Below are 27,230 nucleotides of genomic sequence, written 5' to 3'. Positions count from 1 at the left end.
TTGCGAAAAATGATATATCACTAGAAGGTGTAAGGACCGAGGATCAATTCATGGATATCTTCACTAAACCGCTAGATGAGGCTACATTTTGTCAGTTGAGGAATGAGCTTAATGTGCTTGACTCTAGTAACTTCACTAAAAAATAAGCTTGTGTTGTCCCTTGCATTGCATTGTGATATAAAATATGTTTAATTTTTAGTAATGCATTGAGGGCTTGTCTAACATGGTTAAGATAACCGCCAAAAAACATGTGAAGAAGCTTAACCTTGGATCAAACTTGACAAGCAACTAGACTTACTTTCAAGTATTGCATTGCATGTGCATATGTGTTGCTTTGTCGTTTCTTTTCGGTTATCTTTTGAGCATCGGCTGTGTTTATCCACAAATAGGGAGAGCATTTGAAGCTCCTATTGGTCATAAAACCCTCTTGTGTGGTCACATGGTGCTCCTCGCCCCTTTTGTTGCCTATTTTCTTAAAAAGAATTATAGCCAAAGGCAAATTATTTAGCAAAACTTGAGGGTTTGAGAGAAGTCTCTCATATCAGTCCAAATTTGTATTTTATTAGGATCTTATTGAAGTTTGGGACTTGATTGGGAGAAAGCGTCGCGAAGAAAGGAGGAGTTTCAGCAGTTGAAGAGGGACCGGACACAGGGACCGAACTCACCTGTTGCAGCATCCGGTCAGTACAAAAGGAGGAGATACAGTTGCTGAAGGAGGACCGGACGATAAACAGTGTTTCTACAGCGTCCGGTGTGACGATGTTTCTATGTCCAGTCAGTGCAGGATGGATCTTAGGTAAGGATCAGACTCTGTGCTGAGTTTGGTCAAGGGTCATCGGACACGTTCGGTCATGATTTGAGGGTCTTTGGACCTCTCTATTGTTGACCGGTCTCTGGAGGGTTGCGTCTAATCATCTTTGCCGGTGCGTCCGGTCACTGGAGTGCAAGTGGAAACGTTTTCTCTTTTCTTTCCTTGTCTGTCATGGGGGGGCCATCGTATTACCGTTCTCTCTCGCCGCACCCGCACCCGTGCCTACGCCTGCATCTCCACCGCCTTGCCCTTGCCATGCCCATGCCTGCATCTCTATCGCTGCACCCATGACTGCCTCTCTGCCACCACACCCATGCCTACCTCTCTACCATTGTGCAGCCCACACACCCGCACTGCCTGCATCGTGCTGCCGTGCCACCAGATGTGTCTCACCTGCCGCCATGTGCTCGTACTCCACTCCGCTGCCGCATGCTTGTGCACCACCAGGTTTCCATCCTCTCGTGCCGATGGTTTCCTAGCGCTGCGCCTTCTCGGCCGCTGCAATGCTTCATAGCACCAACCCTAGCCCTAAGGTGCCATTGTCGTTCCCATGTGGTGTCCCTATGATTGATAACTATCCCTTCGCACATCTCGAGATTATTCTAAGGTAGCAAGCCATATTCGCTCATTACTTTCCTACTGCTTGCTTTCCCTTAGGTCATTCACTTCCCTAGTATATAAAGTTGCTTATATATACTTCCTATACTATCGTGCAGTTAGTTCGAGCAGTGAGTCGGCTTGGCTGTTGGGTAGTTAATAGATTTACTCGGGGCCAAGCCTATGAGTATGGATTAAGGCCAAGCCTCATGAGTGTCAGTTGGCAGTTGTTCCTTATCAGTGGTAGTGATTCTTGTCATCTTCAGAGATGGCTCGTTGCAAGAACATCGTGGGTGGTTACGGCGATGAGGATCCAATGCCTCTGCCTCACCTGACTGCTCAGCAAAAAGGAAAGGCGAAAAAGACTACAAAGAAGAAGCGCAAGTTCAATGATGTTGAGGTAGAGAGAGCAGTAGCAGTTGCAGCCGCCGTAGAGCAAGCTAAGATAGGTGGATCTGGTAGTGGCATTCGCATAGGGGATCAGTTGTCACTGGCTTAGAGAGCCGCCGTCAAGAGGATTGAGGCTGATCTTGGTAGTCCACCCGAGACCATCATGCTTGGAGGACGGCATGTATCTTTAGAGGAGAGTCAGACTCAGGGGGTGACTGAGCAGCAGACACAGTCGACAAAGCAGACAGAGGACGTTCAGCAGGGAGAGCAGGTTGAGGAGACAGAGCAGGCAGTAGAGCCATAGCTTCAACGCTTTAGTCGCACATGCACTCAGGTGTCACCAAGGCCTCAGACACAGAGGTAGGGCTCTCATCCACCTCCTAGACCATAGGGTCTACCTCCAGTGGTTCACCTTGACCTAAGGGCAGCCACGACCAGATAGGTGCAACAGCTATGGTTCGTACAGTTTGAGGATTGGTTTCCGTCGAGGTGGGATGAACGTGCCTCAGAGCACTTCTACATTATGTTGCATGAGGACTTCTATAGTGCATATCTCAATAGCGGTGTTGCTTTCAGACCTTAGCGTGTCTGCTCCCTAGAGTCTCTAGTTACAGCTGCAGGCGAGCAGATCCGTTCTCCCCTCTCTTATCTGCCAGGCTTGTTAGATCTCCTTGGATGGGTTGGTCAGTATGTTCCATCTTGGGTCCGTGAGTTCTACTCCTCCTTGTGGATTGACCCGAGACACAAGTTTATTCATTTTCCTTTCTGAGGGCATGACTATAGGCTCTAGAGCTTGAGGGTTAGAGAGATACTAAGAATTCCAGAGTCACCTATTCGTCTTCACGAGACATGCTATGGACAGGTAGAGCCTCCAAGATGCCCTCACGGTGGACTTATGCTACCTAAATATCTTGTCAGACCATGCTTCACAGAGCTGTTTGGCGAGGGGTCGAGCAGGACACCTCGTGACCTTACACCCACAGCTCAGCTCCTTGATGCTATTATGAGGACTCTGCTTTAGAGGATGGGATACCGCGAGGGCCTGACTCGAATTCAACTATGGCTAGTGCATTACCTAGTGTCTTAGACTATCTTTGATATTTAGGATGTGATGCTTTCAGAGATGGAGGACACACTAGTAGAGGGCTTTAGAGGTCACCGTTAGCAGCCTTATGCTCAATGGATCACTTTCTTACTCCAAAAGGCAGTTTCACACAAGTCCCTAGAGACAATGGTAGTGGATAGGTGCTACTACTGAGTTTCCATAGTATGACATGAGCCAGATGCTACCTCATAGTCCTGCGAGGACACCTTGCCAGCCGAGTAATCGCCTAGAAGTACTAGAGATATCAACTCAGCAGGATGAGATCATCAGGGGCATCGTAGAGACAAAGGAGGAGGAGCTTGATGCACAACAGGAAGATGAGGTCGAGAATGACTTGAGTGACAGCTCAGACAATGACTATCAGCCAATTCCACAGATGGCACCTCGTCCACACGACAGAGAGGCCAGTGGCTCTAGCTTAGCTCCACCACAGCCACCATAGATAGACCCAGCACTTCTAGCTATACTTGGGCGGATGAGGCAAGACCAGGCACACTAGGCATAGGAGACCATAGCTACACTTGCTCAGGTTCAGGCACAACAGGATGAGTTTCAGCGGCAGCAGCAGGCCATGCAGCAACAACAGCTAATGATTCAGCAGCAGTTACTTGGCTTCATGCAGCATGTATTCACTGCTATCGGGGTTGATCCTCAGCAATCTACATTTCAGATAGGCTAGCCTACCACCACTACTCTAGTGACTCTAGCTGTATAGCCCAGTGGGCTTCTAAGTCAGAGATAGCCAGCTCCTCAGTTTGCCTCACCTACAGGGCAGGTGTCTCAGTGGTTTGCTTCACCAGGGATAGCTCAGGGTACACATTTTACTCCTATTGTTACATGCTTCACTCTGACTCAAACTTCTTCGGCGTTGGTGATAGACACCCCAGTCTCCAAGAGTCTCAGCGCTACCTTTAGTGAGCTTATAGGGCAGCCTACACCTCCAGTGTTCTGAGGCTCTGGTCCTACCACAGCTGCTCTAGTTACTAGGACTACCAAGACAATTTCGTCGTCTATTGCATCATCTGGGCCACCTCAAATAGTCACTCCTCCACTTGAGGCTTCAGCGACAACGACAACGATAGATGTGGCTCCCCTTCCTACAGTGACACCTACATAGTCACAGGCTGCGCCAGTTACTGACCAGACCCAGATTGCTTCACCTTCACTTCTAGCGATAGAGGGTCAGACCCCTCAGAGTTTAGGGTCAGAGGATGATCCAGCTCAGTTCTAGGTCTCTCACCGCACCTCAGCGCCCGACTCGACTGCTCCTGTCCCATCGTTCGACCTTTAGATTTTGATGCTTGACGCCAAAGGGGGAGAGGGACCAAGTATATTAGATTTAGGGGGAGTGTGTGAGATGGACTCGATTTGGTCTTTCGTGTGTGATACTTTGGACTCGATTCTTTTGGTCTTTCGTGCGTGATACTTTGTGCATTCATGTTACTTTCATGCATTGTATTTTATACATGTGATGGTGAGACTTATGTGATATGTGTGCTCTCTACATTGTTTTATATATGTCATGTCACTTGGTTATGCTCATTGGCTTTGCTTTCGTGTTTTACTCCGATTCAAATGAGTTTTACTTCATATACTCATGCTTAATTCATATCTTTTGAGTACACCATGTTGGCTTGAGTCATATAAGCATGCCTAACTTCCTTGTTCTTATTGTCAAAAGCTTATGTGAACCAAGTATGTTGAAAACCTCACTCATCTCTTTTACATACTCGAGGTTGTGTTATCATCAATCACCAAAAAGGGGAAGATTGAAAGCATCTAGGCTCCCAATTGGGGTTCGGTGATTAATGATGACATGAGATTACTATGACTAACGTGTGTTTTGTAGAGGCAATTGGAGTTAGGTCATGGTAATGGAAATTGATTGGACAATCATGGTTGTCATGCCCCTATCGATGGAAATCATTTTGGTTTTCAAAGGATGGATGACAAGGTTAAGGATGGACTAGTTCTAAGTATCGTTTGGTGTTGGAGAGACACTTAGAATAGTTTAGGACTTTGTTTTTTCTTTGGCCATACTATTAAGGGGGTATGGACTAGTAGCTTAACCTAGGTGAGTCTAATGGATTAGATGTGGTGCACACTTGTTAAACTTAGCACTAGGTAGCTCAGGAATAGCCTTAAGAATGATAGAAGACAACTTCATTTACAAAGAAATTCGAATTGGAAGTAAATGGAGTCAAATGACTGACCAAACGCTCATTTGGTTATGACCGGACGCAGCTTGGAGAGTCCGGTTAGTTCATTTGATCGACAGTGGTAGTCAGAGTGCGACCGGACGCTGGACACCAGTATTCACCGGACGCGACACTAGCCATATCTGTAGAAGCGTGGACAGGCTGTTGACCACAGACCGGACGCTAAACAGAGAAGTGACCAGAATCTAGGTACCAGCATCCAGTCAACATCAGTAAGGTTCTAGAGAGGGTTTTTGATGACCGGACGCGTCTGGTGGGTGCTGATCGGACACAAGCCAGAGTCTAGTTAGAGCAAACAGCACTTTCTGACACGCTGATGTATTGCACTGACCGGTGCGTCCGGTCACCTTGATCGGAGCGTCCGGTCATCCCAATACTTGCTGAGTTGGACCTCAACCATTATGTTTTGAATGGGGGGGTATAAATACATATCCCACTTGTCCATTTGAGGTCTCTTGCCCATTTGTTCAGCTGAGAATCACCTTTGGAGTGCAAGGGAGAGCAAGAGCCTAGTGGGGTGATTGAGATTTGATAATCCAATATTAAGGACCTCATTAGTGCATAGGGAGTAGCAAGTGTGCATCCACCTTACTCATTAGGCTTATCTTGGTCAAGTGAGAGTTTGTGCTTGTTACTCTTGTTGATCGCCATCACCTAGATGGCTCGGTGGTGATTGGGAGTTTGGTGATCATCCAGCGGAGCTTGTGGATGACCCAAGTCACTTTGTGAGCGGTTGTGGGTGATTCACCGCAATGGAGTGTCAAAGAATCAATCCATAGGGAGCACTTGATCCTTGTGCGGATCAAGGAGGAGCTATACCCTTGCGCGGGTGCTCCAACGAGGACTAGTGGGGAGTGGCGACTCTCCGATACATCAGGAAAACATCGTTGTGTTCCTTTCCCTATCTTTATTTTGAGCATTTACATTTAAACAATTCATTTTATATCTTTACATTCCTAGAATTGTCATGCTAGAGTAGGATTGGAACCTAGGGTGTAAAACTTTTGTGTGGGAGAACAATAGTAACACATTCTAGACATAAGGGGTCAAATAGGCTAAGTGTAGGGATTAATTATTACAAAAAATTAGAATTAGCCCAATTCACCCCCTCTTGGGCATCTTAATCCTTTTCACTTTGTTCCTTTCCCCACTCGTGATCGGCACATTGGTGATGGAGGCGGCGCTCAGGCTCGGGCTCTCAGCGATGGCGTGGTAGTCCCAAGCTTGGTGGTGGTGTCAGCGGCTCCCCCTCCTGCCTCTCACCCTCACCTTCATCCTCCACACATCGATCGACAACCCTACGTACGCACCTCCCACTCCCCTCCTGCCTTCACTGGACCGTCGACAACGCCCGACCATTAGGGCTGCACTGCACGCCGTGCGCGGCCAGTGGGCAGTAGGAGCAAGTAGCCGCTGCTCCACCATGGCCGTCGCGCCGCATTGGGAGCGCTTATGCCCTATAGCAAAGTGCTACCCGTCCTCTTAGAGCAACTCCAGCAACACTAAGAGCAACTTCAGCAGGCGCTCCCAAATCAGGGCCCCCAAATCTTATTTGGGTGCTGCTCCCTACTTTTGTTGGCCTAAAATTTTAGTTATACTCCAGCAGCACCACAAACAAAGGCCCACAAATACATATTGGCTGACAATGACATGGGGGACCCAATCATCATTGGGTCAAACCTCTCTTCCCCTCTCCTAGACACATAGGCACACGTAAGGAGGAGCGCATGGCCAGGCGCGGGAAGGAGCGCATGGGCGAGGCATCGAGGCTACGACCACCGAAGGGGGGAGAGAGAGCGTGTGGCAGCCGATGGAAAGCCATCGCCGCGGGCGCCGAGGTAGAGGCCGTGAGCAATGGGGTAAAGGCATTGAGGATGTGGTTGGATCTCGCCTGCGGGTGGCTGGATCCTCTCATCCAGTGGCCGCATGGACGGTGGACGGTCGGGGAGGGCGACCGTGCTCACCGGAGGAAGGCAACTAGATCTGCTCCTCTGGTGGCCGCACGAGGAAGGATAAAGGTTGCTCCCATGTGCTCACACTTGTGGTGGAAGGGAGGCGCTCGCTGAATGGGAGGGGGCACGATCGCCGGAGGGGGGTGCACCTTGAGAAGGGGAGGAGTCACGATTCCATACGGTGCGGGAGGAAATGACCGGATGGGGTCAGAGGGGTGAGCCCCCAGTAATGGGGACTGAAGGGTGGATTTGGGTGCCCACTCAAATTTCGGGACCAGAGTAGGGGTCTCACTGGAGCATGTTTTTTGGCCTGGGGCCTCATATTTAGCTATAGAGGCTCAAGTAGGGGCTCTGCTAACTATCCCACTACTTATCCACGATTTGGGTAGTGAAGGGAAAAAATCTACTCCAAACTACCTATTAGCCATGTTCATCGGTTCAGCAAACCCAGTGACCAACCTATACCCAAAGCATGCATGACCAGTCAGGCATCTTATACATGGGCTGGGTTGGGTTCCCATCAAAACCAGCTTAATGGCAAGTAGTTCTAATGGGTCACGGGTTGAACCCATGTAACCCATGGAACCCATCCTCTTCCTCTCCCCCTCCATGCTCCTCTCGAATCTCTACCGGAGACAACGTCGGTGCACCGACAGAGAAGCAGGAGGGTGGTGTCGTGTCATGGCGGCAGCAGAGGAGCTGGTGGAGAAGAAGTTGGTGCCACCGACGAGAGCCACCATGAGGTCGTGTCGTGCCATGAGGAGGCGAGGAATGAGGTCACATCGCTGGCGATTAGTCCCACAGGTGGTCGCCATGTCGCTACCGGTGGTGCATCGATGGTTTCAAGTGGTCGACCTGGAGGTCGAATCAGCCTTCCTTAGAGTCCCAGTCAGGCAGCACGGAGGCGGCGCACATGCCAATGCCCTAATCCTCTCGGTCACACCCATTGACATCTCGTCCGCTTCGTCCTTGGTGTTTGAGTCCTAGAACACGTCGTGCAACATGCTCTTAGGGGATAGCAACTCCTGCTTCGCCGGCGGCTCGTCCAAGTCACGGGCGACGGCGATGAATGGGTGCGCCACGATCTGTGTGGCTGTGGACTAGGCACCGCCGCCTCCTCCTCCTCCCTGTCCTCTTGCCCCACCTTCTCCACCTAGTCATCTAGCTCGGCGTCGATGCTCGCCACCACCTCCCTCACCTAGTCATCCGCCTCGGCACCGATGTCCCTACAGCCGCTATAGCAGCATGGCGAAACCCTTGAGGGAACCCATTGACCAACCCAACCCAGCGATTCCTTGAACCTGCCTTGAAATCACAAAAAATCAACCCAAGCAACTCGTATACTACTACTGCGGTTTGGGTTACAAATTAACCAAAAACCAGGAAACCCGGACCATAAAAAGGCTGACTACCTATGAGGCCTCCCAAATTTGTCGCCTACCCGAATACCCCTCCACTGCCCGGAGCCGGATTCAGTGACTTAGCTTCTCCAAGTCATAATGTAACATACCTTCTTATATCTGCCATTCAATGTGAATCCAAGGGCTGACAATGCTCGTAGGTGATCCAGGCCTAAAGACTACTTTTTTTAGGAGCACGCGGAGCCTCCTCGGCAAAGCACATGGATGGATGCGTTTTCCCGTGGCCGCGTGACTCCGCTCTCCCATCGCCGGGGCCCTTCCACGCCATGCCCTTCCGCTCTCCCGCCACCACAGCTCTTCCACGTCGTGCCACTCCGATCTCCTACCGCCGTAGCTCTCATGTGCTATGCCACGCCACGCCAGACCTCAGGCGCCGCCCTGGCCCAGCCATCGCGACACGCCTCGTTGCCCTCCCGCGTCGTGTTGCCCTGAGCCTAAGCAGGTTGACACTCGTGGAGGAGCTCTCTAGTGCCGTGCTGCCCCCGCCGAGGAGAAGGTCGAACTCGTGCTGCTGCTTGGGCCCCATCGTGGAGGAGGGTTCAGAGGTCGGCCTTTTCAGTAAGCTTCTCTTATTTCGATGACTTTCACAAATTAAATTTTAGTCGAACAATGCTTATGAATTTTAGATTCAGGGAACCAATTTTAGGTTAAATTGTTCGATTTAGTGATAGGATTATCATCTGCTATAGTTTTATATGCAGTTAATATTTTCATACACACTGTTATGGTATTGTTTGGGTTACAAAATTAGTTAATGTTTGGATTCTAGAACACAACTTTTGTGCAATTGCGAGTGCTGTGGAAAGGAATAGCATAATTCATCCAGGAGACACCAAAAGTTGGTTTTAGGTTTAGAAATCCAGAGGAGGCCTGGCAATACTGGGTGGCATATGGTGGTCGTATGGGCTTTGATGTGAGGAAAAGGTATACAAATGTGAGCAGCTATGATCGTAAGGTGACTTCATGCAGATATGTTTGTTCCAATGAGGGCCATCGAAGGAAAGGACTAACAGACCATGTGACAAAGTGTTTTAGAGCTGAAACAAGAACTGATTGCGAAGCTCGAATGACTCTCACATTAGATCGAGGGGAAGATAATTATGAAGTCACTGATGTTGTGCTTGAACACAATCACCTTTTTCACTTGCCAGAAACTCACCACTTGATGGCATCGCAAAGAAAAATTTCAGACTTACAAGCATTTGAAATTGAAACTGCTGATGATTCTGGAATTAGGCCAAAAGTTGCACATGAGTTGGCTAGTTGTCAAGTTGGTGGACAGCTTAACCTCAGCTACACTTGTCGTGATCGCAAAAATTATTTGCAAAGCAAATGACAGAGGGAGTTGGCTTTTGGGTAGGCTGGTAGTATGCTGAAGTATTTTCATGACAAAATCTCTGAGAACCCATCATTCCAATATGCTTTGCAGCTTGATTGTGAGGAGCATATAACCAACATATTCTGGGCTGATGCAAAAATGATCCTTGACTATGCACATTTTGGTGACGTAGTGACATTTGACACTACATTTGGCACAAACAAAGAGTATAGGCCATTTGGTGTTTTTCTTGGGCTCAACCAGTTTAGAGAAACCATTATTTTTGGTGCTGCAATACTCTTTGATGAAATAGAAGACTCTTTTACATGGCTCTTTGAGACTTTTGTAGCTGCACATAATGGAAAACAGCCTAGAACTATTTATATAGATCAAGATGCAGCTATGGGAAAGGCTATAAAATGTGTTCACAGAGTCATACCATGGTTTGTGCACCTTTCACATAATGCAGAATGCTGTCAAATATTTGTCTGCAGCAAAGGGCGAAGATGATGGTGAAGAGGAAGATGAAGAATCTCATATTCTCTCTGATTTTAGTGCTTGTATGTATGGCTATGAGGACAAGGCAGAATTTCAAGAAGCATTTGACAATATGCGATCTAAAGTGCGTAAGCAAACTTGGTTAGATAGTATCTACAAGGTGAGAGAAAAGTGGGCTGAATGTTACATGAGAGATGTCTTTAGTTTGGGGGTGAGAAGTACACAACTAAGTGAGAGCTTCAATAATTCATTGAAGAACCATTTGAAATCAGATTTTGATATTGTTAGATTTTTGAAGCACTTTGAGAGAAGAGTGGAAGAAAAAAGAGATAAGGAATTGGAATCTGAATTTGAAGCAAGAAAAAAGATACCAAGAATGCGAATGTGCACACCTATGTTGGTGCAAGCAAGCAAAGTGTACACTCCTGTTATATTTGAAGCTTTCCAGAGTGAATATGAAAGATCCATGGCTGCATGCTCTAGGCTGTTGTAACACCTCGGGTGTTAGCCTTGCATAACTTGACTTGCATAACATGGGCATGAGCATCAAGCATTCATAAATCATCATTTACATTGGAAACATCTGATCGAAACATATGAAACATTGCTTGTTATTTCATGTTCCTTGTAACATATGCATATGATCATGTGCAAATAAATGCTAGTGTGTAATGTTGGTCACTATAACACCTTAGCTACACTTAGATTAACAAAAGGAACCTTGTTCATGAAGGCCACATTTCATGATCAAGCACTTAAGCGATATTTCATGTGTTGACCTGAATAGCTATATGAGTGACCACTGCATAAAATGATTGTGTGACCTTATGAATTGCTTAAACATGTTTAGAATATCATCATGAACAACTTTGGTATTTAGTGCTAGGGCTAGTTTGGTCATTTAGCCATAGTTTGAGTATGAATCATGATTTCAATGTGACATGTTTGACTAAGGTTGAACTAGGTGTTAGGGACCTTGCATGGAGGAGTTCACTAAAGCAAAGTTGTAGTGTTTGACATAAGGAACAACTTTTATTTTTATGACATGGACTGATTTAGCTTCTAACATGCTTGAATGGGTCCCACAAAAACCAGCAAATCCAGCCTTCAACACTTAGGAAATTTTTTTCGAAGTATTTGATCAACTGGCCGACTGACAGCCAAGGTTGGGCACGAGATTACTCCATATCTATTGCGAATTAGAGCTCGATCATTGAACAACAATTGAAGCTGGTACATAGGGCTATAAATTTCGTTTAGACGTCTTATGCTTTGGAGCGACGGATTAGCGGGAAAATCAGCGGCAAATCTCGTCGTCAGGCTCGGCCATCACGTTCTGACGTAACTGAATCGCAAATGAACATGGCCGACCGGTTTCAGGCTTTGTGCGCCGCGTGTCCCCGGCGGCGGCCGCGCGTCGCCAGCGCCCTGACCGCGCAGGCCACGCCGCGCCTGGGTGCGGCCTTAACCCCGCCAGCGTCCGCCCGAGTCGCCCCGCGCTTCATTTCCATTTTCTGCTCCGTCTTCCTCGCCGCAGCGACAGCCGAGCTCGGCCCGCACCTCCGCCGTCGCCATAGCCGTCACCAGCTCATCCTCGCTGCTCCTTCGCCACCGCAATAGCACTACCGTCTCCCCAGCACCCCGTAGCTCCTTCTAGTGCCCGCCATTCGCGTTCGGTAAGCTCCAGCCGCGTGCACAGGCTCGCCGGAGTTCCGCCGTGAGCCCCGTCGTCATGGCCACGCCGCCACAGCCCTCCTCCCGCTCCGTTAGCTAGCGAGCTAGGTCCGCCGTAGTACCCTGGTGCTCGTCCGAGCCTTAGATCGAGCCACCGAGGTCGTCACCGGCGTTTTGCCGTGGTCCAGCTCCGCCGCCCCGCCATGGCCGCCGCCGTAGCCGCTAGCTCCGATGAGAAGGCCACCCAAGTAGCTCAATCGCTCCGCTAAGTCGAGTAGGTCATCGTGTGATGATGTCACCGCCGGCGAACTCACCATCGACGAGCCGTGGCCGCGCGAGCTTGCTCAGCGCCGCCGGCTCTGTTTTTACGTCACTGACGCGTGGGTCCCGCGTGTCAGCGACTCAATATTTCAAATCCAGTTCAGTTTGAATGCAGTTTCACATGTGTTTTGTTATTTTTGTATCTTTAGTTTGGTAGCTCCTAAAATTGTGAAATAAATATTATTGTGTTGCTTAGGAAGTGTAGTATTTAAGAAAAATATGTTCTTGGTTTCAACAGTAGAAATTTCAGGAGATTTAAATAGGGATTTCAAATGTGCTTTTGAATGCATTCAAATTTGTTTATTTTATATCTAGAGTTCCTGTGCTCCAAAAATTATGAAATTTTTGTGGTAGGCTATTCTTGTTATACATGAGCTTGGATAAAAATTTGAGGACCAGTGCATGTGTAGATCTATAGTTATAGATTTTTCTTTTATAAATAGTTAATCCTTGCATGAATTTTTATAAATTAATTATAAGTCCAAAATTCATGAGATTTATTGGAGATGATACTAGTACCATATGGATGTTAAGAAAAATAAGAAATCTGTTGCTTGACACTTTTCAATAGGATTTTCCATTTATGCTATTTCAAGCCTTGCTTCCTTATCATTTTTGTATAGGATGCTCTACTTAGTAAAATGACATGAAATTTTTATAGTAGTCCTTTGATAGCATTAGTAAGGCTCTGTAAATTTTTGAGAATTTATTAAGCACATCTGTTATATATTTATTATTTAACCTAGATATCTAAATAAAATGATAAAGGCAATTTAATAAATAGTTTGGGCTTTGCCATTATATTATCTTAACTATGTTTGGTATGCTTAAACTGTTGGTAGGTTCTAGGTTGTCAAATTGTGAATGATTACATAAAGTAGAGGTGCTATTACTTTATATTGCATGTTAAATCATTTCCGGACTGATTCTAGAGTATGAGGAGTTACATGTTGAAACTGATGTAGACTGTAAAAATGGTTAATAACAAGGTTGTAGAAAATTTGATAAGCTTTCCAGAAAGTCTAGGATCACTAGATTTGGAATTGCAGAACTCCAGTTATGAGTGAAACAAGTAGATACTGTTTATGGCATAGTCGATGCTTTGTAGAAGTAGTTAAGTAGTAAGCGAGAAGAGATATGCACCTACTCAAACAACGTGATGCACTTGTTAACATATATGCATTCGTAATACTTATACCATACTCATGCATCTAGGATCGGAGGAAGAGATCACGTTGCTGGAATTCGAAGAAGCAGAGGAAGGGAACCCGCAGCAGGATCCGCAAGCCGCAGCTCCCGAAGGCGTGGAGCAGAACCCTGAAGAGCTTCCGGAGTGCCCTGACCACCGTCCTACTTCCTTTCTACGAGGCAAGCCCCGGAGCATTATAAGTCTCCCAGTAATTTACAAATGTTTAATTACATACTTATGATTGATGCATTAGGTTATAAGAGTTGAATGAAACCACTTGATGCATGTACATTCCTTGTCCAGATATTACACCTTTAACCGGTATAGGTCCAGGATCGAATATATGCTTAGCCATGCTTAGACCGGTAGAAGTCGGGTGATTTCCTGTCACCTGCGAGATATAGGTGGATACCGGAGCACGATTGGTCATAATCGTCAGTGTGGAAAAGAACCATGGTTAATGTAAATGGAGACCGGGCGGGATACTGATAGAAAAGCAACAAGGCATGGAGGTCTTGGGTGTGGATCTATCCCCGTCTGTGTCGATCAAGGACCGTACCGTTGTTGGAACTTCTGACAAGATTGAACGCATGCCTCTCACTTAGCTGGCCGGATAACTCGTTCCGACCGCGAAGCCGAGTAATTCAACTCAGGCCGGGAATCGTTCTGTTGTGCGCTCTTTCCGGGGAACGATCAGACTGAGCCCAAGGGTAGGATTGGCCTGAGCATCCTGGCATCTGGTGTTCCAGATTGTGCGGCACAGTACGAACCCGCGAAATGTGTACCGGAGTTGTACCAAAGGTGACCTAAGACTATCGTGGCTGGTAGATCTGGGTTTGTGTTAGGAATAAATTCCCAGCTGGTAGAAATCGATTCGAATCGCCGTCTCTCCCGGATAGTGAGAAACTTGGCTAGCTCCAACATCGTAGTAACTGTGTTATGAAACATGATGGTTCGGATGAATATGGAATTACAATACCTGCTATGGTTACTATTGTATGATTCTAAATAATATACTACATGTTTGGCATAGGGTAGTTGCTAATCTAGAAATGGATAGTTATAATTAACTTGGTAAAGGAATCACAAGTGTACAAAGATTAATCGCCGTTTTCGCAAAACTGTTGTCAAGTTACGTCCACTTATACAGCCTTGCATGATCCTTGGAGTCATTTTATTTCTGGTTCATGACGGGTAAGTCTAGCTGAGTACCTTCTCGTACTCAGGGTTTATTTTCCCATTGTTGCAGATGGCACTGTGTATCATGGTTATTGCAAGAGTTGCTTCTATCCCGCTGTGGATGAGGAGTAAGCCTTGGGCAGGCTTCCTTAGTAATTCCTATCTTTGCTTTTGTGGATCGTGATCTGTTTTGGCACTGTATCAAACTATGTTGGAAACTTTATCTTTGAACTTATTTGCTTCCGCTTAATTTATCAAACTCGGTTTGTAATAACTTTCTATTCGTACTCTGATGATGAAACGTATCTGTGAACTTTATGTAATATGTGGCATGTATGTTGAATCCTGTACGATCTTGGTTGTTGTAAATCGTTTATCGAGACCCGTCGTGGTACTCGACGGACTACCGGGTTTATATGGGTTCAAGTATGACAGTGCGACCGCTTGCGGATTGCCATTGTACTTGTATTCTTATAAATTGGTCGGTTCTGCGACAGCTGGTATCAGAGCAAGATTCAACGTTAATTGTCACAAGTGTATTTAAAACAAAAGTTTTTGTTTTCCAAAAACCCTTCTCTAGCAACTAATAGTCAAATAATAGATATTTGAAATCTAAAGTGTGCCATTGATCACTTTCCTTATGCCCAAATTAAGGACTATTAGGTGTCTATTTAAGTACTAACATGGGGGTTTTTACTTCGTCGTCCATACGGCGTGCTATAGTATGGATGCCATTCACTTGAGTGGTAATGTATGGATCAAATGCCTCTACGCCAAGGTAAGATGAGAGTATGACCGTAAGATGTGAGCGTGCGGTCGGGAAGAGTTAGCTTTGGTACGACTATGTATACATGATTGCATGTGTATACGGTACGTATTTAATTGTGGGTTTAAATTCTTGTCGGGTAGATTGATATGGAAGTATATGTATGGGTATACATATATGGAAGTATTTACAATTACATTCTGCATATTCATTATGGGTTTAGGGCTGAAATGAAATTTTATGCAGGTACACTAACAACGAAACGTGTAGCTCGACTAGTTACGCTATTTATGAGAGAACGTATGTATGCCACCGTGTCTACCGTTAGAAACAAATTTTTCCTAAGTTTGTGAGGACGTACGGCACGAGCATGCATCATGTTAAAATACCATTCACCTAATTACATTTGTTCCTCCCCTTATAAAATTCTTACTCGGTTATGTAACTCTTATCCATTACGGCATTGTCTCACCAAGGGGTACATGTTAATGGTGCAGATGGCACGCACCAAGCAGACTGCTCGCAAGTCCACCGGAGGAAGAGCTCCTAGCCGTCAGCTTGCTCCACGTACCCGTCAACGTCACACGTTCCTTGGAGAGTTTGGGATGCCTACACTTTTGTGGAGAGTGCTCAGCTATGTAGGTTATCCTGATGGAATGGAACCCCGCTACTTCTGGGCGAATGAGCGGTTGGGAGAAGGTCTCTTAGTTACTGTGGAGGCCGTTGTTCGTCCCCGAGGTGACGATTCAGAGTGGACAGGCTGGTGCTATGAGTCGACTGGCAGGACTGCTGAAGAAGCAGCTGGTAGGGCAGCTTTTGGGATCTTGAGGAATATCATGGATCGTTTTCCTCAGGAGCTAGCAGCCGCTTTGGTTGGAGTCTTTCCAAGAGGTAATCCCTCCACTGACTCATGGCAGCAGGCAAGAGGAAGATCTTTAGAAATTGGTGCAGCAGAAAGGCAGAACAGCGATAACCCTGCAATGAGTGCCATGTTCGCAGTGATGAGAGTGTTGGATGGAGTTGAAGGTAGCCTCAGACGTGTGTCTGGTGCTCTTGGTCATGCCCACGAGGACCGCCGTCAGCTTCAGAGGGAGCACGACGCCGAGATTGAGAGGCTCACTGAAGAGATGACTCGGTTAACTCACCAGCGGAATGCAGCTTGGTCTAGGGAAGATGTCCTGAGGGCTCGACAGTTTGAGCTGGGACAGCAGCTGGCCAATGCGGAAGAATACAACGATAATCTGCATGAAGAGGTTCATCTACTGCACAATCAGCTCCACCCTTATGTCCCACCTGGAGCCGCAGAAATGGATCTAGAGGGATACGAGGAAGAAGAAGAAGAAGTGGCACCTGAAGAAGAAATAGAACCTGGGGAAGGAGATGACTCTGCGTCTGACCTCAATAGTGATCATGATGAGGATTAGATTGCTTAGCGTGTAGTGGGAAGACTAATGTATCACCTCTATTTATGTAATGGACCTGTAGTTCCAAGTTGGCACTAGTAACCAGACTATCATGTAATGTTGATCGCACGTTTGGATGAACGTCAATGCAATTCCTGTACTTTGTCGTGAACCACACTTTAAAATTGCATGCGTTATGAGCACGATAAGTGGTCAAATTGGTGATGTCATGTTGCGAGAAAGAATTATTATGCCTCTGTTTTTATTGTGATTTTGAGAATTTTCTCCAGTAATTTCAGTTTGGCATGAGTATCTAATTCATCTGCAATCTCTTGGCATCAACCAATAATCACTTATTGTTGCAACTTCGCAGATGACGCGTACCCGTGCAGGAGCTAGTAGCAGCCAGGATGGCAACCATGATGACTTGCCACCCCCACCCCCACCGTCTGCTCAGGAGTTCTTTGCCCAGTTCCTGGGTAGCCAGAGGACAATGGAAGAAGCTTTGCGCCTCATCGCGCAAAACACTGCTCGAGGCCACCCACAGCAACCAGGGGCCGAGCCAAATCAGCACAGTTCATTCAAGGAGTTTCTGGACACGAAGCCGCCAATCTTCAAGGTGGCTGAGGAACCACTGCAGGCCGATGAGTGGCTGAATACCATCGAGCAGAAATTTCGTCTGCTAAGGGTCACAGAGCACCTGAAAGCAGAATATGCTTCTCACCAATTACAAGGACCAGCAGGAATCTGGTGGACGCACTTTCTGTCGTCTCTGCCTGCTAATGCGAGAGTGACCTGGGATCAATTCAAGTTGGCTTTCAGGGGACACCATATTCCCCCAGGCCTAATGCGCATGAAAGCAGCAGAATTTATGAGGCTCACTCAGGGAACCAAGTCACTCACAGAATATATGCACGCATTCAACAACTTGTCAAGATATGCTCCAAGTTTCGTGGATACTGAAGAGAAAAAGATTGAGAGTTTCAAGCGAGGGTTGGGTACCAAATTAATGAAGACGATGGCAAATTCTCGATGTGCCACGTACAATGAGTTTATTAGCGATGCCTTGACCCAAGAAAACCACAACAACATGCATGCAGTTGCTAAAGGTCGCAAGAGGGCCTATGAGGCCGGTGCATCCGGATCTTTCCAGTCAAAAGCGCCTATCGCAGCTAGGCCACAATTCCGTCCACCTGCACCTAAGTTCAGGCCTCCACCACCGAAAGCTCAGAATAACAGGCCACAGAAACCATTTCGTAAGGCGTTCACTATTGCCTTACCAAAAGGGAATGGTAATCAGGACAGCTCCGCCGGATTCAGAAGCAATCAACCTTGTTTCAACTGCAACCAACTGGGTCATTGGTCCAAGGAGTGCCCCCACCCCAAGAGGAATGGCAACCCAAATCAGAACAATCAGAGGCAGGTGAATGCCAGGGCACGTCAGGGACAAGTGCATTATACTGCTGTGGAGGAGGTGCCCGCCGGAGAAGTTGTCACGGCTGGTATGTTTCTTGTCAACAAGCACCCCGCTGTTGTTTTATTTGATTCAGGAGCTTCTCATTCATTCATGAGTCAAGCATTTGCATCTAGACATGATCAAGAAATAATAGAAGTAAGTAAAGGGGGTTTTAACATAAGTTCAGCAGGGGGAACAGTTACTACCAAAAAGATAGTCAAAAATGTACTCATCTTGATACAAGGGAGGGAGTACACAACAGATTTGATAATATTGCCGGGGTTGTCGATAAGTGTAATCTTAGGCATGAATTGGATGAAGTATCATGGTGCTCTTATTGACACTAGCACCCGTACCATTATGTTGAGAGAACCCACGGGAGGGAATGCTTTTCTAGTTCCACTCTCCCGCGAATTCGAACCCCAACATCTAGCCTGTGCTATCCAAGCCACCACCATATGTGATATTCCCGTGGTTTGTGAGTTTCCGGATGTATTTCCAGAGGAATTACCAGGTCTACCACCGGATAGGGACGTGGAATTTAAGATTGAATTAGTGCCAGGTACCGCACCCATATCCAGAAGGCCCTATAGGATGCCACCCAATGAGTTAGCAGAACTTAAGGTTCAATTGCAAGATCTATTGGACAAAGGTCTTATCCAACCTAGCTCATCTCCGTGGGGATGTCCAGCACTGTTTGTGAAAAAGAAGGATAAGTCACTGAGGATGTGTGTTGATTACAGACCGCTCAATGCTGTGACCATCAAGAACAAATATCCGTTACCCCGCATCGACATCTTGTTCGATCAGCTAGCAAAGGCAAAAGTATTCTCCAAAATTGACTTAAGATCAGGTTACCATCAGATAAAGATCAGACCGGAGGATATACCCAAAACTGCTTTCTCTACTAGGTACGGCTTATACGAGTATTTGGTTATGTCATTCGGACTAACAAATGCTCCAGCCTATTTCATGTACCTAATGAACTCGGTATTCATGCCCGAACTGGATAAGTTCGTGGTCGTGTTTATCGATGACATATTGATTTATTCAGAAAGTGAGTCAGATCACGAAGAGCATCTGAGGATTGTCCTATCCAGACTGAGGGAGCATAAGCTATATGCCAAGTTTAGCAAATGTGAATTTTGGATGAGCAAAGTACCATTTTTAGGTCACATTTTATCGAGAGATGGAATCTCAGTAGACCCATCCAAAGTACAAGAGGTCATGGATTGGAAAGCCCCAACTTCGGTGCATGAAGTTCGGAGTTTTCTAGGGTTAGCAGGATACTATCGCCGATTTATTCCAGATTTCTCAAAGATAGCTAAGCCTATGACCAGACTACTTCAGAAAGATGAGAAGTACAAATGGACACCAGAATGTGAAACAGCTTTTCACACCCTCAGAACTTTGTTGACTACCGCACCAGTGCTAGCACAACCAGACATTGAGAAGCCTTTTGATGTATTTTGTGATGCATCAGGAATAGGTTTGGGATGTGTACTTATGCAAGAAGGGAGAGTAATTGCATATGCCTCTCGGCAACTGAGAAAACATGAAGTCAACTACCCTACACATGATTTGGAACTTGCAGCCGTTGTCCATGCATTGAAGATATGGAGACATTACTTGTTGGGCAATGTATGTCATATCTATACTGACCATAAAAGCCTCAAGTATATCTTTACCCAGCCAGAACTGAACATGAGACAACGTAGATGGTTGGAATTGATTAAGGACTATAATTTGGAAGTGCATTACCATCCAGGTAAAGCTAATGTAGTAGCCGATGCACTTAGTCGAAAGTCCCATTGCAACACAGTGGAAGCGCTATTGGAAGATGGATTCAACTTGCTACATCCTGCTGTACTACACAATATTACAATCAGTTGTTCGCTTGAGGGCAAAATCATAGAGCTACAGCAGACTGATGTAGGAATAAGTCACATCAAGAGAAAAATGCAAGAGCAAGAGACCAAACATTTTAGGTTGGACGAAAGAGGTGTATTATGGTTTGAGGACCGACTAGTGGTGCCAAAAGACCGTGAGCTAAGGAATCAAATTCTAGAAGAAGCTCACTCGTCCAAATTGTCTATCCACCCGGGTAGTAGTAAAATGTATCAAGATTTGAAAACTCATTTTTGGTGGACTAAGATGAAGAAAGAGATCGCAGCCTATGTTGCTAGGTGTGATAACTGCAGTAGAGTGAAAGCCGTCCATTTGAAAACCGCTGGATTACTTCAACCATTGCCTATTCCAGGATGGAAATGGGAGGAAATCAGCATGGACTTTATCACAGGCCTTCCAACAACGCCCCAAGGTCACGATTCAATCTGGGTCATTATTGATCGTCTCACCAAGTCAGCACATTTTGTACCAGTTCACACAACATATCACGCAGGTAAATACTCTGAGTTATATGTTTCCCAGATCGTGAAATTGCATGGAGTACCCAGGACCATAATCTCAGATAGAGGACCACAGTTCATAGCTCGTTTCTGGGAGCACTTACACCAAGCTTTGGGAACCAAGCTAATCAGAAGCTCAGCTTATCATCCGCAAACTTCAGGACAGACAGAGAGAGTAAACCAAATCCTAGAAGATTTACTTAGAGCGTGTGTTATATCTTCAAAAGGTTCATGGGAGAAATGGTTACCTTTAGCGGAATTCTCCTATAACAACAGTTATCAAGCGAGTATCAAAATGGCTCCATTTGAAGCCTTGTATGGCAGAAAGTGCAGAACTCCATTGAATTGGATTGAGCCCGGTGAAAGGAGATATTTTGGGATTGATTTTGTCAATGAAGCCGAAGAACAAGTACGTATCATCCAACAACACATGAAAGCAGCTCAATCAAGACAGAAAAGTTATGCCGATAGAAGAAGAAGACCACTAACTTTTGAAGTAGGTGACTATGTGTACTTGAGAGTATCACCCATGAAAGGTGTGAAGAGATTTGGGATGAAAAAGAAGCTTTCACCAAGATATGTAGGGCCATACAAAATTTTGGAACGAAAAGGAAATGTTGCGTACAAGCTACAACTCCCACCAGAGATGAGTGCAATCTTTGATGTGTTCCATGTTTCGCAGCTAAAGAAATGTCTTCGAGTACCGGAAGAAGCTATTGCACCCACCAACGTGCAACTTCAATCGGATTTGACCTATGAAGAAAAGCCAATTCGAGTATTAGAAGAGATGGAGAGAGTAACAAGAAGTAAGATCATTAAGTTTTATAAGGTGGTGTGGAACAATCATAGTGAACAAGATGCTACATGGGAAAGAGAAGATTATCTGCAAGAAGTTTATCCCGCCTTTTTCCAAGAATGGTAGGTCTTGCAAATCTCGGGACGAGATTTTTATAAGGGGGAGGGGCTGTAACACCTCGGGTGTTAGCCTTGCATAACTTGACTTGCATAACATGGGCATGAGCATCAAGCATTCATAAATCATCATTTACATTGGAAACATCTGATCGAAACATATGAAACATTGCTTGTTATTTCATGTTCCTTGTAACATATGCATATGATCATGTGCAAATAAATGCTAGTGTGTAATGTTGGTCACTATAACACCTTAGCTACACTTAGATTAACAAAAGGAACCTTGTTCATGAAGGCCACATTTCATGATCAAGCACTTAAGCGATATTTCATGTGTTGACCTGAATAGCTATATGAGTGACCACTGCATAAAATGATTGTGTGACCTTATGAATTGCTTAAACATGTTTAGAATATCATCATGAACAACTTTGGTATTTAGTGCTAGGGCTAGTTTGGTCATTTAGCCATAGTTTGAGTATGAATCATGATTTCAATGTGACATGTTTGACTAAGGTTGAACTAGGTGTTAGGGACCTTGCATGGAGGAGTTCACTAAAGCAAAGTTGTAGTGTTTGACATAAGGAACAACTTTTATTTTATGACATGGACTGATTTAGCTTCTAACATGCTTGAATGGGTCCCACAAAAACCAGCAAATCCAGCCTTCAACACTTAGGAAATTTTTTTCGAAGTATTTGATCAACTGGCCGACTGACAGCCAAGGTTGGGCACGAGATTACTCCGTATCTATTGCGAATTAGAGCTCGATCATTGAACAACAATTGAAGCTGGTACATAGGGCTATAAATTTCGTTTAGACGTCTTATGCTTTGGAGCGACGGATTAGCGGGAAAATCAGCGGCAAATCTCGTCGTCAGGCTCGGCCATCACGTTCTGACGTAACTGAATCGCAAATGAACATGGCCGACCGGTTTCAGGCTTTGTGCGCCGCGTGTCCCCGGCGGCGGCCACGCGTCGCCAGCGCCCTGACCGCGCAGGCCACGCCGCGCCTGGGTGCGGCCTTAACCCCGCCAGCGTCCGCCCGAGTCGCCCCGCGCTTCATTTCCATTTTCTGCTCCGTCTTCCTCGCTGCAGCGACAGCCGAGCTCGGCCCGCACCTCCGCCGTCGCCATAGCCGTCACCAGCTCGTCCTCGCTGCTCCTTCGCCACCGCAATAGCACTACCGTCTCCCCAGCACCCCGTAGCTCCTTCTAGTGCCCGCCATTCGCGTTCGGTAAGCTCCAGCCGCGTGCACAGGCTCGCCGGAGTTCCGCCGTGAGCCCCATCGTCATGGCCACGCCACCACAGCCCTCCTCCCGCTCCGTTAGCTAGCGAGCTAGGTCCGCCGTAGTACCCTGGTGCTCGTCCGAGCCTTAGATCGAGCCACCGAGGTCGTCACCGGCGTTTTGCCGTGGTCCAGCTCCGCCGCCCCGCCATGGCCGCCGCCGTAGCCGCTAGCTCCGATGAGAAGGCCACCCAAGTAGCTCAATCGCTCCGCTAAGTCGAGTAGGTCATCGTGTGATGATGTCACCGCCGGCGAACTCGCCGTCGACGAGCCGTGGCCGCGCGAGCTTGCTCAGCGCCGCCGGCTCTGTTTTTACGTCACTGACGCGTGGGTCCCGCGTGTCAGCGACTCAATATTTCAAATCCAGTTCAGTTTGAATGCAGTTTCACATGTGTTTTGTTATTTTTGTATCTTTAGTTTGGTAGCTCCTAAAATTGTGAAATAAATATTATTGTGTTGCTTAGGAAGTGTAGTATTTAAGAAAAATATGTTCTTGGTTTCAACAGTAGAAATTTCAGGAGATTTAAATAGGGATTTCAAATGTGCTTTTGAATGCATTCAAATTTGTTTATTTTATATCTAGAGTTCCTGTGCTCCAAAAATTATGAAATTTTTGTGGTAGGCTATTCTTGTTATACATGAGCTTGGATAAAAATTTGAGGACCAGTGCATGTGTAGATCTATAGTTATAGATTTTTCTTTTATAAATAGTTAATCCTTGCATGAATTTTTATAAATTAATTATAAGTCCAAAATTCATGAGATTTATTGGAGATGATACTAGTACCATATGGATGTTAAGAAAAATAAGAAATCTGTTGCTTGACACTTTTCAATAGGATTTTCCATTTATGCTATTTCAAGCCTTGCTTCCTTATCATTTTTGTATAGGATGCTCTACTTAGTAAAATGACATGAAATTTTTATAGTAGTCCTTTGATAGCATTAGTAAGGCTCTGTAAATTTTTGAGAATTTATTAAGCACATCTGTTATATATTTATTATTTAACCTAGATATCTAAATAAAATGATAAAGGCAATTTAATAAATAGTTTGGGCTTTGCCATTATATTATCTTAACTATGTTTGGTATGCTTAAACTGTTGGTAGGTTCTAGGTTGTCAAATTGTGAATGATTACATAAAGTAGAGGTGCTATTACTTTATATTGCATGTTAAATCATTTCCGGACTGATTCTAGAGTATGAGGAGTTACATGTTGAAACTGATGTAGACTGTAAAAATGGTTAATAACAAGGTTGTAGAAAATTTGATAAGCTTTCCAGAAAGTCTAGGATCACTAGATTTGGAATTGCAGAACTCCAGTTATGAGTGAAACAAGTAGATACTGTTTATGGCATAGTCGATGCTTTGTAGAAGTAGTTAAGTAGTAAGCGAGAAGAGATATGCACCTACTCAAACAACGTGATGCACTTGTTAACATATATGCATTCGTAATACTTATACCATACTCATGCATCTAGGATCGGAGGAAGAGATCACGTTGCTGGAATTCGAAGAAGCAGAGGAAGGGAACCCGCAGCAGGATCCGCAAGCCGCAGCTCCCGAAGGCGTGGAGCAGAACCCTGAAGAGCTTCCGGAGTGCCCTGACCACCGTCCTACTTCCTTTCTACGAGGCAAGCCCCGGAGCATTATAAGTCTCCCAGTAATTTACAAATGTTTAATTACATACTTATGATTGATGCATTAGGTTATAAGAGTTGAATGAAACCACTTGATGCATGTACATTCCTTGTCCAGATATTACACCTTTAACCGGTATAGGTCCAGGATCGAATATATGCTTAGCCATGCTTAGACCGGTAGAAGTCGGGTGATTTCCTGTCACCTGCGAGATATAGGTGGATACCGGAGCACGATTGGTCATAATCGTCAGTGTGGAAAAGAACCATGGTTAATGTAAATGGAGACCGGGCGGGATACTGATAGAAAAGCAACAAGGCATGGAGGTCTTGGGTGTGGATCTATCCCCGTCTGTGTCGATCAAGGACCGTACCGTTGTTGGAACTTCTGACAAGATTGAACGCATGCCTCTCACTTAGCTGGCCGGATAACTCGTTCCGACCGCGAAGCCGAGTAATTCAACTCAGGCCGGGAATCGTTCTGTTGTGCGCTCTTTCCGGGGAACGATCAGACTGAGCCCAAGGGCAGGATTGGTCTGAGCATCCTGGCATCTGGTGTTCTAGATTGTGCGGCGCAGTACGAACCCGCGAAATGTGTACCGGAGTTGTACCAAAGGTGACCTAAGACTATCGTGGCTGGTAGATCTGGGTTTGTGTTAGGAATAAATTCCCAGCTGGTAGAAATCGATTCGAATCGCCGTCTCTCCCGGATAGTGAGAAACTTGGCTAGCTCCAACATCGTAGTAACTGTGTTATGAAACATGATGGTTCGGATGAATATGGAATTACAATACCTGCTATGGTTACTATTGTATGATTCTAAATAATATACTACATGTTTGGCATAGGGTAGTTGCTAATCTAGAAATGGATAGTTATAATTAACTTGGTAAAGGAATCACAAGTGTACAAAGATTAATCGCCGTTTTCGCAAAACTGTTGTCAAGTTACGTCCACTTATACAGCCTTGCATGATCCTTGGAGTCATTTTATTTCTGGTTCATGACGGGTAAGTCTAGCTGAGTACCTTCTCGTACTCAGGGTTTATTTTCCCATTGTTGCAGATGGCACTGTGTATCATGGTTATTGCAAGAGTTGCTTCTATCCCGCTGTGGATGAGGAGTAAGCCTTGGGCAGGCTTCCTTAGTAATTCCTATCTTTGCTTTTGTGGATCGTGATCTGGTTTGGCACTGTATCAAACTATGTTGGAAACTTTATCTTTGAACTTATTTGCTTCCGCTTAATTTATCAAACTCGGTTTGTAATAACTTTCTATTCGTACTCTGATGATGAAACGTATCTGTGAACTTTATGTAATATGTGGCATGTATGTTGAATCCTGTACGATCTTGGTTGTTGTAAATCGTTTATCGAGACCCGTCGTGGTACTCGACGGACTACCGGGTTTATATGGGTTCAAGTATGACAGTGCGACCGCTTGCGGATTGCCATTGTACTTGTATTCTTATAAATTGGTCGGTTCTGCGACAGCTGTTGGGTAGAGATAACATATACGGTGTTTCTATTGGTAATTTAAGTAGTGATATAAGTTTTGAGGAAGAGCGGATAGTGACAGGTGATCCTTTCAACCAAACAACTTCATGTAGTTGTGGAATGTTCAATAGGACAGGAATATTGTGCGCACATGGCTTGAAAGTTCTTGATTTAATGAATGTAAAAATATTGACAACACATTATGTTTTAAAGAGATGGACTAGAGAAGCACGCAATGGAAGTATACAAGATAGGCAAGGAAGAAAAGTTTTAGAAAATCCAAGACATGAAGCTCAACTCAATTACAAGTGTTTGTCTTATAAATTTCTGAACTTGACATACAAAGCAGCTAGCTCTCTAGAATGTTGTTTGCTACTATACAATGCATTGGATTGCCTTGGTACACAGCTGGAGGAAAAACTAAATATTTCTTCTAGTGTGATGAATGAAAAATCATGTAATGACCAAGAAAATGTTGAGCCAAATGTGCAACAAAGAGATGACTTGCTTAGTGCTGCACAATTGAAGAAAAAGGACATTCAGTCCAAAAACTCAAGGCGAAAGAGAACTTGGATCGATAAGTTATATAAGGTGAGGCGCAAGTCGACTAAATCTTCTGTGGCAACAAAGAAGACAGCAAAGGTGTGTTGCAGCTACAATTTTAACATTTCTATATGTACTGCAATCTATAAACTAAGTAGTTGACATCTCTATATGTTGCTTTTTTTAGATCAATCTCTATATGTTGCTGTTATCCTAAACTAATTATATGTGCTTCATTGACAGCAGCAAAAGAAAAAAGGTGGTATAGAGCCTCAAGTAGAACTGGAACATGATGGCAACAACAAAGAAGTTGAGCTTCAAGAGTACGTTGTTATTGGGAATTTTACCCAGCTCATAACAACTCCAACTTTGGCAAATGTGGAGCTTCCAGATCTGTTCTAGCTTCTAAAGCTAGTTAGATAGTATTTTGGACATAGTTGACTATAGTATTTTACGGGATAACTATAACATTTTGTGTAGTATGTCACAATGCCAATCAATACAAATGTAAGTAGTTCATGGTTGTTTTTAAGCACTTGATTAGCTATGCTCTTGTTGCTACTGTTAGAAAGCACCAAGCAATAGCATAATTGAATTGCTCCAGGGACTTGTTTGTCAGCCCAAGGCTAATATTTGGATAA

At 45.3% G+C, this 27,230-nt stretch overlaps 1 pseudogene; it reads left to right on the top strand.

Moving 5' to 3' along the window:
- Positions 1-1,676: 1,676 nt before the first annotated feature.
- On the top strand, positions 1,677-26,991 carry LOC136531294 (protein FAR1-RELATED SEQUENCE 5-like; annotated as a pseudogene).
- Positions 26,992-27,230: the final 239 nt, after the last annotated feature.

The sequence above is a fragment of the Miscanthus floridulus genome, unplaced genomic scaffold, assembly GCF_019320115.1.
Source record: "Miscanthus floridulus cultivar M001 unplaced genomic scaffold, ASM1932011v1 fs_31_1_2, whole genome shotgun sequence".
Classification (NCBI taxonomy): Eukaryota; Viridiplantae; Streptophyta; class Magnoliopsida; order Poales; family Poaceae; genus Miscanthus; species Miscanthus floridulus.
The sequence above is the reverse complement of the archived record's forward strand: the minus strand, read 5'-3'. Positions and strand labels throughout refer to the sequence as shown.